This window comes from Choloepus didactylus, chromosome 15 (genome assembly GCF_015220235.1).
Source record: "Choloepus didactylus isolate mChoDid1 chromosome 15, mChoDid1.pri, whole genome shotgun sequence".
Classification (NCBI taxonomy): domain Eukaryota; kingdom Metazoa; phylum Chordata; class Mammalia; order Pilosa; family Megalonychidae; genus Choloepus; species Choloepus didactylus.
This window is the reverse complement of record NC_051321.1, coordinates 86,733,966-86,746,321: the sequence shown is the minus strand read 5'-3', so window position 1 is coordinate 86,746,321 and position 12,356 is coordinate 86,733,966. Positions and strand designations below refer to the sequence as shown.

Here is a 12,356-nt window from a genome sequence, read left to right as displayed (position 1 = left end):
CAGTAATCAAAAACCTCTGAACAACAACAACAAAAATGCCTGGGTTCAGATGACTTCAAGGTGAATTCTACCAATCATTCTAGCAATGATTAATATCAATGCTGCTCAAAGTCTTCCAAAAAACTGAAGAGGAGGGGAACTACCTAAATATTCTATGAAGCAATATCACCCTTCTACCAAAGCCAAATAAATACACTACAAGAAAAGAAAATTAGGGACCGATACCTCTAATGAACACAGATGCAAAAATCCTCAACAAAATACTTGCAAATTGAACCTGACAGCATGTTAAAAAATTATACACGATGGTCAAGGAGATTTTGTCCCAGCTCTGCAAGGTGGTTCGACACAAGAAAATAAATTAATGTAAAACACCACATTAACAAATTGATGGGGAAAATGATCTGCTCAATTGATGCAGAAAAGGCATTTCACAAAATGCAACATCCTTTCTTGAAAAAGAAAACACTTTGAAAGATACGAATAGGAAGAAACTTACTCAACATGATACAGGGCATATATGAAAAACCCACAGTTAATACCATACTCAATGGTGCAAGACTGAAAGCTTTCCTCTAAGATCTGGAAAGAAAAGAGGATTCTGTGCTGGTTTGGAGCTGTTATTTACCCCCAGAAAAGGCCATGTTCTTTTAATCCATTCTTGTGTGTACAAACCTACTGAGGGTACACCTTCTGATTAGGTTGTGTCAATTGAGATGCGACCCATCCCATTCAAGGTGGGTCTTAATCCATTACTGAAGTCCTTTATGAGCGAATAAAAGGCAGAGACATGTGGAGATAGCAGAGAGAGAGAGAAATAACCTGAAGATGCTAAGAGAGAACTCATGGATGCTCAAAGAGAAAGCCACTGAAACCAGAAGCTGAAAGCAATGAAACCTGGGGGCAAAGGACCAGCAGACAGTCTGTGTGCCTTGCTATCTGACAGAGGAGTACCAGATGTCAGCAGCCTTTCTTCAGAGTAGGTATCCTCCCGTTGCACCTTAATTTGGACATTTTCAAGGCCTTAGAGTTGTAACTTGTAACCTAATAAGTCCCCATTGGTAAAAGTCAACCCATTTCTGATATATTGCATTCTGGCAGTTTCAGCAAACCAAAACATATTCCCACTGGCACCACTATTATCTGACATAATGCTAGAAGTTCTCTAGAGCAGTTACACAAGAAAAAAAGAAAGAAAAAACACCTGAACAGGAAAGGAAAAAGTAAAACTGTCATTATTTGCAGATGATATGAACATATATATAGAAAATCCCAAAAATTTATGACAAAGCCTAATAAACACAAGAGCTAATAAACAAGTTCAACAAAGTGGTGGAATACAAGATTGACACACCAAAATCAGTACTGTTTCTATACACTAGTAATGAACAGTCTGAGGAGGAAATCATGAAAAATTTCCAATTACAATAGCAATTAAAAGAATCAAATATCTAGGAAAAAATTTAACCAAAGATATAAAGGACCTGCACAAAGAAAACAACAAAACATTTCTAAAAGAAATCAAGGAAGACTTAAAAAAAATAGAAGAACATTCTATTTTTATGGATGGGAAGACTGAACATAGATGTCAATTCTACTCAAATTGATTTACATATTTAATGCAATACCTATCAAAATTACAATCAACTACTGTGCAGAGGAGGAAAAGCCAATTATCAAATTTATTTGGAAGGGTAAGTTCTCTTGAATACACAAATACATTTTGAAGAAGAGGAACAAAGTTGGAAGACTCACACCTCTTGACTTTAATGCATATTACTTAGGGCAGTGGTCAAAACAGTGTGGAACTGGCACAGGAATAGGTTTATCTACCAATGGAATCTAATTGAGATTTCAGAAATAGATCCTCACTCTGATGGCCAATTAATTTCTGACAGGGCTGCTGAGTTCACTAATTGGGAAAGAATAGTCACTTCCATGATTGGTCTTGGAGAACTGGAGATACATATATATATGAATGAAAGAAGACCCCTTTCTCATATTACATATAAAAACTAACTGAAATGGATTAAAGACCTAAATATAAGACCAAGACTATAAAACTCCTAGAAGAAATGTAGAGAAAATTCTTCAGTATCTCATGTTAGGCATGTCTGGACTTTATAACCAGAGCACTAATAATGAAAGAAGAAATGTAGGGAAAATTCTTCAGTATCTCATGTTAGGCATGTCTGGACTTCATAACCAGAACACTAACAATGAAAGAAAAAATAGATTAACAAAACCTCTGCAAAATTAAAAACTTTTATACACAACAGCACTTTGCCACAAAAGTGAAAAGACAACTTACTTAATGGGGAAAAATATTTGGAAACCACATAACTGATAAGGGTATAAATATCCAGAATATATAAGGAAATTCTACAACTCAACAATAAAAAGAAAAACAGCCCAATTAAATATGGACAAATGTCTTGACTAGACATTTTTCCAAAGAGGAAGTACAAATGAATAAAGAGCACATTGAAAGATGCTCAAGATCAACAGCGATTAGGGAAATGCAGATCAAAACTCCAAGAAGATACATTTTCATACCTATTAAAATGGCCACTATCAGAAAAACAGAAAACTAAGTGTTGGAGAGGATGTGGTGTAATAAGAAAACTTATTCTCAGCTGTTAGGAATGTATAGTACTGTCATATGATCTGCAATCATCCTACTAGGTATATACCCAGGAGAACTGAAGGCAGGGACACCAACAGCTATCTACACAGTAATGTTCATGGTGGCATTATTTGCAATTGCCAAAGATGGAAGCAACCCAATGTCTATCAACAAAAGAATGGATAAACAAATGTGGTATATACATACAATGAAATATTATTCAGCCGTAAGAAGGTTGAGAAGTTGAGTACATTACATTGTGTGAAATTAGCCAGACACAGAAGGATAAATATTTTATGATCTGAATTATATGAACTAAGTATATATATTAAACAAACTCATACAGTTAGAAGCTAGACTATAGGTTACAAGGGGACGGAATGGGGGTATAGAATGGGGAGTTGATGGTTCTTTTGTGCAGAATTTCTATTTAGGTTGATTATAAATGTTTGAAAATGGATAGTGGTGATAGCAGATTTTTGTGAGTGTAATTAAAAGCACTGAATCATGGTTTTGAATGTGGTTGAAAGGGGAAGTTTTGGGTCATGTGTGTTACTAGAAGGAAAGTTAGAGGATAGTAACTGGGACTGTATAATACAGTCAACCCTGATATGACCCTATGAAATGGAGTTGATCATAACACATCTCTGATTTTTTTAGCAATTTTGGTACTCCATAATGGTCAAATAAAGAGAAATATAAACTTTGTAATATGACCTTCAGGGTCAAGTATGATATAATCATAGTGTAAAGTATATTTCATAAGATTTTATTTGTGATTATCAAACCTTAGGGTTTCAGTTTAAAAAATAAACAAAAGAAAAGAAAACAGGAGTTAGCCTTATAGGGGTATAGCCTCTGAGGATAAAATAAATACTTTTCTATTCCAGGAAATAGGAGATAAAACCCACAAAAAGGTACAGGATTGAGACAACAGAAATGCTGGTTTTAAAATAGATTATCAAACCTTGTAGTTGACAACACTAGTCCAAATAAAAAAATATGTTTGATATAATTAAACTATATTCATTAGTAATATGAAGTATAAGCAAATAACTTAGATTCCTTGGGCTTTTGGAAGAAATCATACAAAGTAGGAATAAGTACATGATTTTCCCAAACACACAACTTTTGTAGTAACAGCTTTAGAATAGCAACCAATAAAAAGTACACATTGTTTTGAGGTTCTGTCACTAGAATAAACACTTTAGAAAATTAGGATCATTGGTCACCTGTGGGATATTGTGGCTATTCCCTTTCTTAGATGATGGGCTGAGACCCCAAACTGTTCTATTTTTCTTTAGTGTGGGACTGCTGCAAACCTGGGTATCTGGGCCGAAGTCCCAGAACAGCAGTTAAGAGCACATTTGTTGTAAATCATATATATATCCCAAAGTGAAGGATACTGTGACAGTTTTTCCTTGGGCCAGGCATGGAGAAAATGCAGACCTGTCCACTGGTGCTATTTCCATCATTGTATCAATTCCTTCATAGCCACATACAATCTCCTTCAATTTATTTAAGTGCCTTTTGGTAAATGGTTATTAATTCTGTTGAACCATATTTATGAGTAGAGAGAAAATAGAGTATAATTACTAAATTTTGGTAATTCTAAACATAACATTTTATATCATAAAGAAGAATAAAAATTCAGTAAATGATCATGAAATTAAAATTGTTAACAATTTGTGGAAGATTCAGAGAAGAGATAGTTATGCAGAGCCAGGCAACATGTGTTCCTGACATAACAGAGATTTCCATTTTCCTTATGTTGTGCAAACAGGGATTGTGACTCTGTTAGAGACTCTCCAGTGGACACACAGCAGTTTGTTACATTGTAAGGAAATGGTGACAAATGGGCCTCGGAAGCCTAACACTTCAAGCTCGCATGATTTTCTTTTATTTTGCTATTTTCATTCTGCACAAGGTCTCCTTTAGAGCCTGATGGACCTGCTTGTTTCGAGGACTGTAAATGATGGGGTTCAGCAGTGGGGTCACCACAGTGTTCACGAGGGCAGCCTCTGTTGGAGTCCGGCCTGGTCGCTTGCTTTGGTTTCACAAAAATAAAGACACAGCTGCCACACATGAGAGAGAGGACAATGAGCTGAGAGGAGCAGGTGGAGAAAGCTCTCTGCTGCCCTTTGGCAGTGGGGAGTTGCAAAACTGATTATTATGTTGCTGTATGCAATGACTATTAAGATGAGGGAAGTCACAAGGATGAACAAAGTATGGCTGAAGGCCAACATTTCCACAGATGTGGTGTCAGAGCAAGAGAGGAGGATCAGAGAGCCAAGGTCACAGTAGAAGTGAGGGATGACACGAGGGCCACAGAAGGACAACAGGGAAACCTGTACCACCAGACCAGTGATGAGAATGAAGCTTGGAGCAAAGCAGGCCATGACCAGGAGGAGGCAAGTCCTCAGGTTCATGATGGTGGAGTAATGCAGAGGCTTGCAAATGGCCAAATAATGATCCACAGACATCACAGCTATCAGGAAGAAACATGTTGCCCCAAGAAGGACAAAAACAAAGCCTGCATGAAACAAGCAGCAAGGGAAATAGTTTGCCTTCCTGAAAGAAAGATGGCCAGCAACTTAGGAATGGCAGCACCTGTGAAGCAAAACTCAGTGAAGGAGAAGACATGGAGGAAAAAGTACATAGGTGCGTGGAGACGGGTGTCGGCACAGGTGATAGTGACTATGACCACGATTCCTGCAGTGGAGGCCAGGTGTGCCAGCAGGAGCACCAGGAAGAGGACATGGCCCAGGTGCTGGATGGCAGGAAACCCCTCCAGGATGAATCCCTGGAGAGCGGTCCCATTCCCAGATTCCACAAACATCTTCCAGAGCAGCATCGCCCTCTGATTTTAACCTACAGTAAGAAATCATAGCTGAGCAGTAAGTTTTTAGGGGAGCACAGCTCTAACGCTAAGTAGAACAGCAAAACGATCTGGCAAAATGTTTCTGTTATCAGAAGGACCTGACTTCAGTGCTAGCTTTTACACCCTGAAAGCTGAGTCATCTCTGGAAAGTTATTTAACCTTTCTGAAACTTGTGTTCACCTTCTCTAAAATGGAGATAATGATAGAACCTGCCTGTCTATATTCTTGTGATAATTAAATAAGGTAAATCACATGTCACTTGGCATAAAATATCAGTGTTACCCATGTGTTCAATATAGTCAAATTGTATATTATAATCATTACTATATTAAGTACAGTGTTTCCAGTAGAGGGAATTATTGATGTTTGCATCATTATAAACCATCGTATTGTATTTTACAATATAATCAATTTGCAAAAACTCATAGCAGTTATACTAATAGTATTCCTTTGAACCAAACTTTTTCAAATATACAAAAAATTATTTGTTCCTATTCATCATCATCATCATTGTTATTATCTTCATCATCATCATTATCATCATCATCATCAGTTGAGGATTTGGCTAATGCTTGATATTATGCTGGTCACCTAGATTCATTATTGTATTAATTTCTGTAATAATCATGAATGTTAGGTTTGTCTCCATGCCTTCTGCACAGGAGAAACTGAGGCTTGGAGAGTTTAGGCCACCAGAAAGTGCAGAGCTGTGATTCTAGTCAGGCCTTCCTAACTTAAAGGTTCTTCTTTTACTAAAATATTCTGGTAAACATTTTGGGAGCAAATCTATCATTGATCTCTCAAATGTAAGTGAATGTTAACAATTATTTGTCTTAACTTTTTATATACTTCAGTTCATGTCATGGAGGAATTATTGATCTAAAGAAAGTCTCAAGCCATACAGATAATCTACCTCAGCACTGCCAATTTATAAAAGAGCCTGATACCATACATGACAGAGGCCACTCTTAGACATGGTATAACCTTTAAGCCCAGAACTTAACATGCTCTCCCTAGGCTCCATCCAGCACAGATGAAACTGAGAAACAGTGCTTCAGCAGATCATCCCACTGAGGAAGCACAAGCCCGGAAGTCATAACCTCCCATAACTCTTACCTCAATGATCCTTGAAACTTCTTCTCTATGTCAGTAATCTCAATAAATGACTCTGCTCATGATTGGCTCTAGCATCTCAGTACTAAGCTGAGTTTATCCAGGGTGGGCTGATCACTCTCATTAACCTGTGGCTCCAGCAGACAGGCTCCTGTGCCCTGTGCTCTGTTGCCTGTGGGGCAGCTTGGAGGAGGCTTTGCATCTGCTCCTGTTCATGGCAATAGGTCCACTGAGCTACTGTGTTTCACTGAGGCCAGGCACATCCAGAGTCACTCTTGGGAGCAGGGCATTCTCCATTTGCATCTCTTCTCTTTTCAAGAATCAAGAGTTTCTGAATTGAAGTGAATGCAGAAGGAAAGGAACCACATTTACCATAGCTTGTTGTTCCATTATTGGGATGAATATGCACCCCATGTTTGTAACATCCAATAATTAAAAAGCCCTGTCCCTGTGTTCCACAGCCTACAATGTTTCACTTATCTGACGAAGTTTTGAATTCATGTAACTCTTGACTGCTGAAGCCCCAGAATGAAGCAAATAGAATAAAAAGCCAGATTTCACAGTGACCAATTTTGGTCTAGAGCTTGATCCTGTTACTATTGTGGATTCTTGAGAATAGGTCTTGCTCAATTTCCCCCATTGGGTAAACCCCAGCCCAGAATGCAACATACTGTCCATCCCCAACAGCAGGTAATGGGATACAGCAGCTCCTTCTGAGATTCCATCCCTGAGAGCTGCAGAGAGAAGGCTCCTTCTGCCAAGTCATTGCACTGACCTAGTGCATCTTCAACAAGAGACCTTATTTCACACAACGCCACCATCATAGCCCTACCTTTTCACATGGAGAAGCATCCTTCCCTATCACATCAGAGACAAGAATCTCCCAATGTGTGGACCTAAGGCCTTTGTGAGAGTTTTCCACGAGGCAATATTTGGACACCAAGCGGGGTGTTCTGGGCCAATGAGCAGAGAGCTCTGGCTCTCAACCCTCATTAGGAGTTGAAAGATCAGGGGACAGAAAGCAAAGGCAGGGTTCAGTCACTAGTGGCAGCTAATTGGTCCCTTCTGAAAACAAGATTTACCGGCATGATCCTTCTATTTATCTTTCCATGGTCTGTTGTGACACTTACTCCCAGAAGTCCATGGTGTTTTCTGCCAAGATTTTTCAAAGAAATTATAAGAAAATTTCCCCAGGGGCTTTCAAATCCTAGTTTGCATTGTGTAACTGTTTAAGGTAAAATGCCAGACTGACCTTATCTACTAGCAATTTTTGTTCTGATGCCAGGGTATAGAGGTGAAAAGTATAGACTTTATCATGAGAAAGAGCTGGATTCAAACTCTGACTTTGTGTGGTTTATGAGGAAGGAAATGGGGGAAACCCACCTTACTCTGTTCACCCTTCCTCATGTCTACACCAACATTATGATTCTTTTGGGGGATATTTTGTCAACAGAAAAAATTTTCATTACCATCTCCAATCCTCTTGAAAAAGGAAAGAGCATACTTCCTCTTCAGAGAAGAAAAGTGGATTACACACAAACCTCATTTTATTGTGATTTGCTTATTTTGCTTCACAGATATTGAATTTTTCACAAATTGAAGGCTTGTGGCAACCCCGAGTCTAGACATTTCCCAAACACGTGTTCACTTTGAGCCTCTGTGTCATGTTTTGATATATCTTGTAATATTTCAAGCTTTATTATTGTTATTATTATTATTATATATGCTATGATGATCTGTGATCAGTGATCATTCTTCTTATTGTAAATGTTTGGGGGGGATCCACTGACTGCCCTTTCCCCATATGTCTCCCTCTTCTCCGGCCTCTCTAATCCCTGAGACACAACAATATTCACATCAGGCCAATTCATAACACTACAATGGAATCTAAGTGTTCAAGTGATTCCTCTGATGGATCTGTGTAAAATCAATTGAAAACCTTCTTGAAGGACTCAACATTTAGATGTCATTAAGGATATTCATGATTCATGGGAGTGGGTCAAATTATCAGCATTCACAGGAGTTAGAAAAATTGATTCCAACCTTCATGGATGACTTTGAAGGATTCAGGGCTTTACTGGAAGAAATAACTGCAGATGTGGTGGAAATAGCAAGAGAACTAATCAGTGGAGCCTGAAGATGTGACTGAGTTACTGCATTGTCATGATAAAAATTTAATGGATGAGGAGTTGCTTCTCATGGATGAGCCATGAGTAGATGGTTTCTAGCCCTGATGAAGATGCTATGAACATCATTGAAATGATGACAAAGTATTTAGAATATTACATGAAGTTTTTTGATAAAGCAGCATCAGGGTTTGAGAGAATTGACTCCAATTTTGAAAAAAGTTCTACTGTGGGTTAAATGTCATCAAATAGCATCATTTACTACAGAGAAATCTTTTGTGAAAGGAAGAGTCAATCAATGTGGCACACTTCATGGTTGCCTTATTTTAAGAAATTGCCACAGCCACCCCAACTTTCATCAATCACCACCCTGTCAGTCAGCATCCATGAACACTGCGGCAAGACCAACAAAAAGATGAAAAGTTGCTGAGGGCTCAGATGATGGTTAACATTTGCTACCAATAAAGTATTTTAAAATAAGGCTTATCCATTATTTTTATTTCATTTTTATTGAGATATATTTGTATAACATACAATCCTTCAAAGTTTACAATCAGTTATTCATAGCTGTGCATTGATCACCACTATCAATCTTTGAACATTTTCATTACTCCAAAAAATAAAATAAAAATTAGAATAAAAAAGAACATCCAAAACATTCCATTCCTCTCCTCCCTCCATTGTTCATTTACATTATTTTTCACACTCATTCATTGTTTTTTTTAAGCTTTCTCAAAAAATTTTAAAAAACATTAAAAAAACCATTTCAAACAAAACCAGAACAAAGGAATAAGAAAAAACAAATAACCTAAAATAACTACATCGCTTCCAACATGTTCTTACCCTACCCAAAGAAAATAGACAGATTATAACCCAACAAAGGAATAAGAAAAACAAATAAACTAAATTAACTACATTTCTGTGAACTGGTTCCTACCACCCCCCACCCCCCAAAATTAACAAACCATAGTTGTTACTGAGAATTCCCAGAACATTAAGTTTACCCTCCGTAACTTATTTGTTCTTATTAGATTATCATTCCCCCTTCACTATTTGCTTTCTGTCACTAGGTCCTCTATGTTCTAAAATACAAACCATTTATTTTACATTTTTCACAGGTTCACATTAGTGGTAACACACAATATTTCTCTTTTTGTGCCTGGCTTATTTTGCTCAGTATTATGTCTTCAAGTTTCATCCATGTTGTCAAATGTTTCATGACATCATTCCTTCTTGCTGCTGCATAGTATTCCATTGTGTGGATATACCACATTTTGTTTTTCCACTCATCTGTTGAAGGACAATTTGGATTGTTTCCATCTCCTGGCAATTGTGATTGCTGCTATGAACACTGGCACACAGATATCTGTTCATGTCACTGTTTTCAGATCTTCTGGGTATATACCAAGAAGTGCAATTGCTGGATCAAAGGGTAACTCTATATCTAGTTTTCTAAGGAACAGCCAGACTGTCTTCCAGAGTGACTGCATCATTATACAGTCCACCAACAATGAATAAGAGTTCTAATTTCTCTACATCTTCTCCAGCATTTGTAATTTCATGTTTGTTTAATGGCAGCCGATGGTGTGAGATGATATCTCATTGTAGTCTTAATTTGCATCTCCCTAATAGCTAGTGAAGTGGAACATTTTTTTTTCGTGTGTTTTTTTGTCAATTGTATGTCCTCTTCAAAGAACTGTCTTTTCATATCTTTTGCCAATTTTGTACTTGGGCTGTTTGTACTATTGTTGTTGAGTTGCGGGATTTCTTTATACATGCAAGATATCAGTCTTTTGTCAAATACATGGTTTCCAAATATTTTTTCCAATTGAGTTGGCTGCCTCTTCACCTTTTTGACAAATTCCTTTGAGGTACGTAAGTTTTTAAGTTTGAAGAATTGCCATTTATCTCTTTTTTCCTTTGTTGCTTGTGCTTTGGGTGTAAGGTCTAGGAAGTGACCTCCTAATACAAGATCTTGAAGATGTTTCCCTGTATTATCTTCTGGGAGTTTTATGGTACTGTCTCTCTTTTTTATAAATTTTTATTGAGATTGTTCACATACCATACAATTATCCAAAGATCCAAAGTGTACAATCAATTGCCCATGGTACAATCATACAGCTGTGCATCCATCACCACAATTAATTTTTTTCGAATTTCAGAACATTTTCATTACTCCAGAAAAGAAATAAAGACAAAAAAGGAAACTCAAATCCTCCCATACACCTAACCATCTCCCCTCCATTATTGATTCACAGTTTTGGTACAGTACATTTGTTACTGTTGATGAAAATGTTAAAATACTATCCGTAGTATATAGTTTGAATAGGTATATTTTTTCCTACATGCCCCTCTGTTATTAACTTCTAGTTATAGTGTCATACATTTGTTGTAGTTCATGAGAGAGATTTCTAATATTTGCACAAATAATCACAGACATTGTCCACCACAAGATTCACTGTTTTATACATTCCCATCTTTAATCTCCAACTTTCCTTCTGCTGACATATGTGACTCTGAGCTTACCCTTTCCACCACCTTCACACACCATTCATCACTGTTAGTTATTCTCACAATGTGCTACCATCACCTCTGTCCATTTCCAAAAGTTTAAGTTCACCCTAGTTGAACATTCTGCCCATAATGAGCAACCCCTCCCCATTCTTGAGCCTCAGTCTATATCCTGGTACCTTATATTTCATGTCTGTGAGTTTACATATTATAATTAGTTCATATCAGTGAGACCCTGCAATATTTGTCCTTATGTGTCTGTCTTATTTCACTCAATATAGTGCCCTTAAAGTTTCTTCATCAACCCATTTTTTTTAGGATGGTTTTGTACACACCTCACATTCCATCCTAAGTAAACAATCAATGGTTCCCTGTATAATCATGTATTTATGTATTCACCACCATCACCACTATCTATATAAGGACATCTCCATTTGTTCCATAAAGAAGGAGGAAGAGCTAAAGAAGGTAGAGAGACAAAAGAAAAAGGAAAAAAGAAACAAAACAAAACAAAACAAACCCTGACAGCTAGGAAGCAACAAAAGGAAACATAGCAATAAACTAAAGCATAAATACAAAAATCATAAATGCTCAGCGAACTCCAAATAGAATAAATCCAAATAAACCCACTCCGAGACACATTCTGATCACACTGTCAAATATGGAAGAGAAGGAGCAAATTCTGAAAGCTGCAAGAGAAAAGCAATTCACCAGATACAAAGGAAACAGCATAAGACTAAGTAGTGACTACTCAGCAGCCACCATGGAGGTGAGAAGGCAGTGGCATGATATATTTAAAATTCTGAGTGAGAAAAATTTCCAACCAAGAATACTTTATCCAGCAAAGCTCTCCTTCACATTTGAGGGAGAGCTTAAATTTTTCACAGACAAACAAATGCTGAGAGAATTTGCTAACAAGAGACCTGCCCTACTGGAGATACTCAAGGGAGCCCTACAGACAGAGAAACAAAGAAAGGACAGAGAGACTTGGAGAAAGGTTCAGTACTAAAGAGATTCGGTATGGGTACAATAAAAGATATTAAGAGAGAGGGGAAAAATATGACAAACATAAACCAAAGGATAAGATGGCTGATTCAAG

The 12,356-nt window shown here is 37.4% G+C and overlaps 1 pseudogene; it reads right to left on the bottom strand.

Moving 5' to 3' along the window:
* Positions 1-4,525: 4,525 nt before the first annotated feature.
* On the bottom strand, positions 4,526-5,480 carry LOC119510881 (annotated as a pseudogene).
* Positions 5,481-12,356: the final 6,876 nt, after the last annotated feature.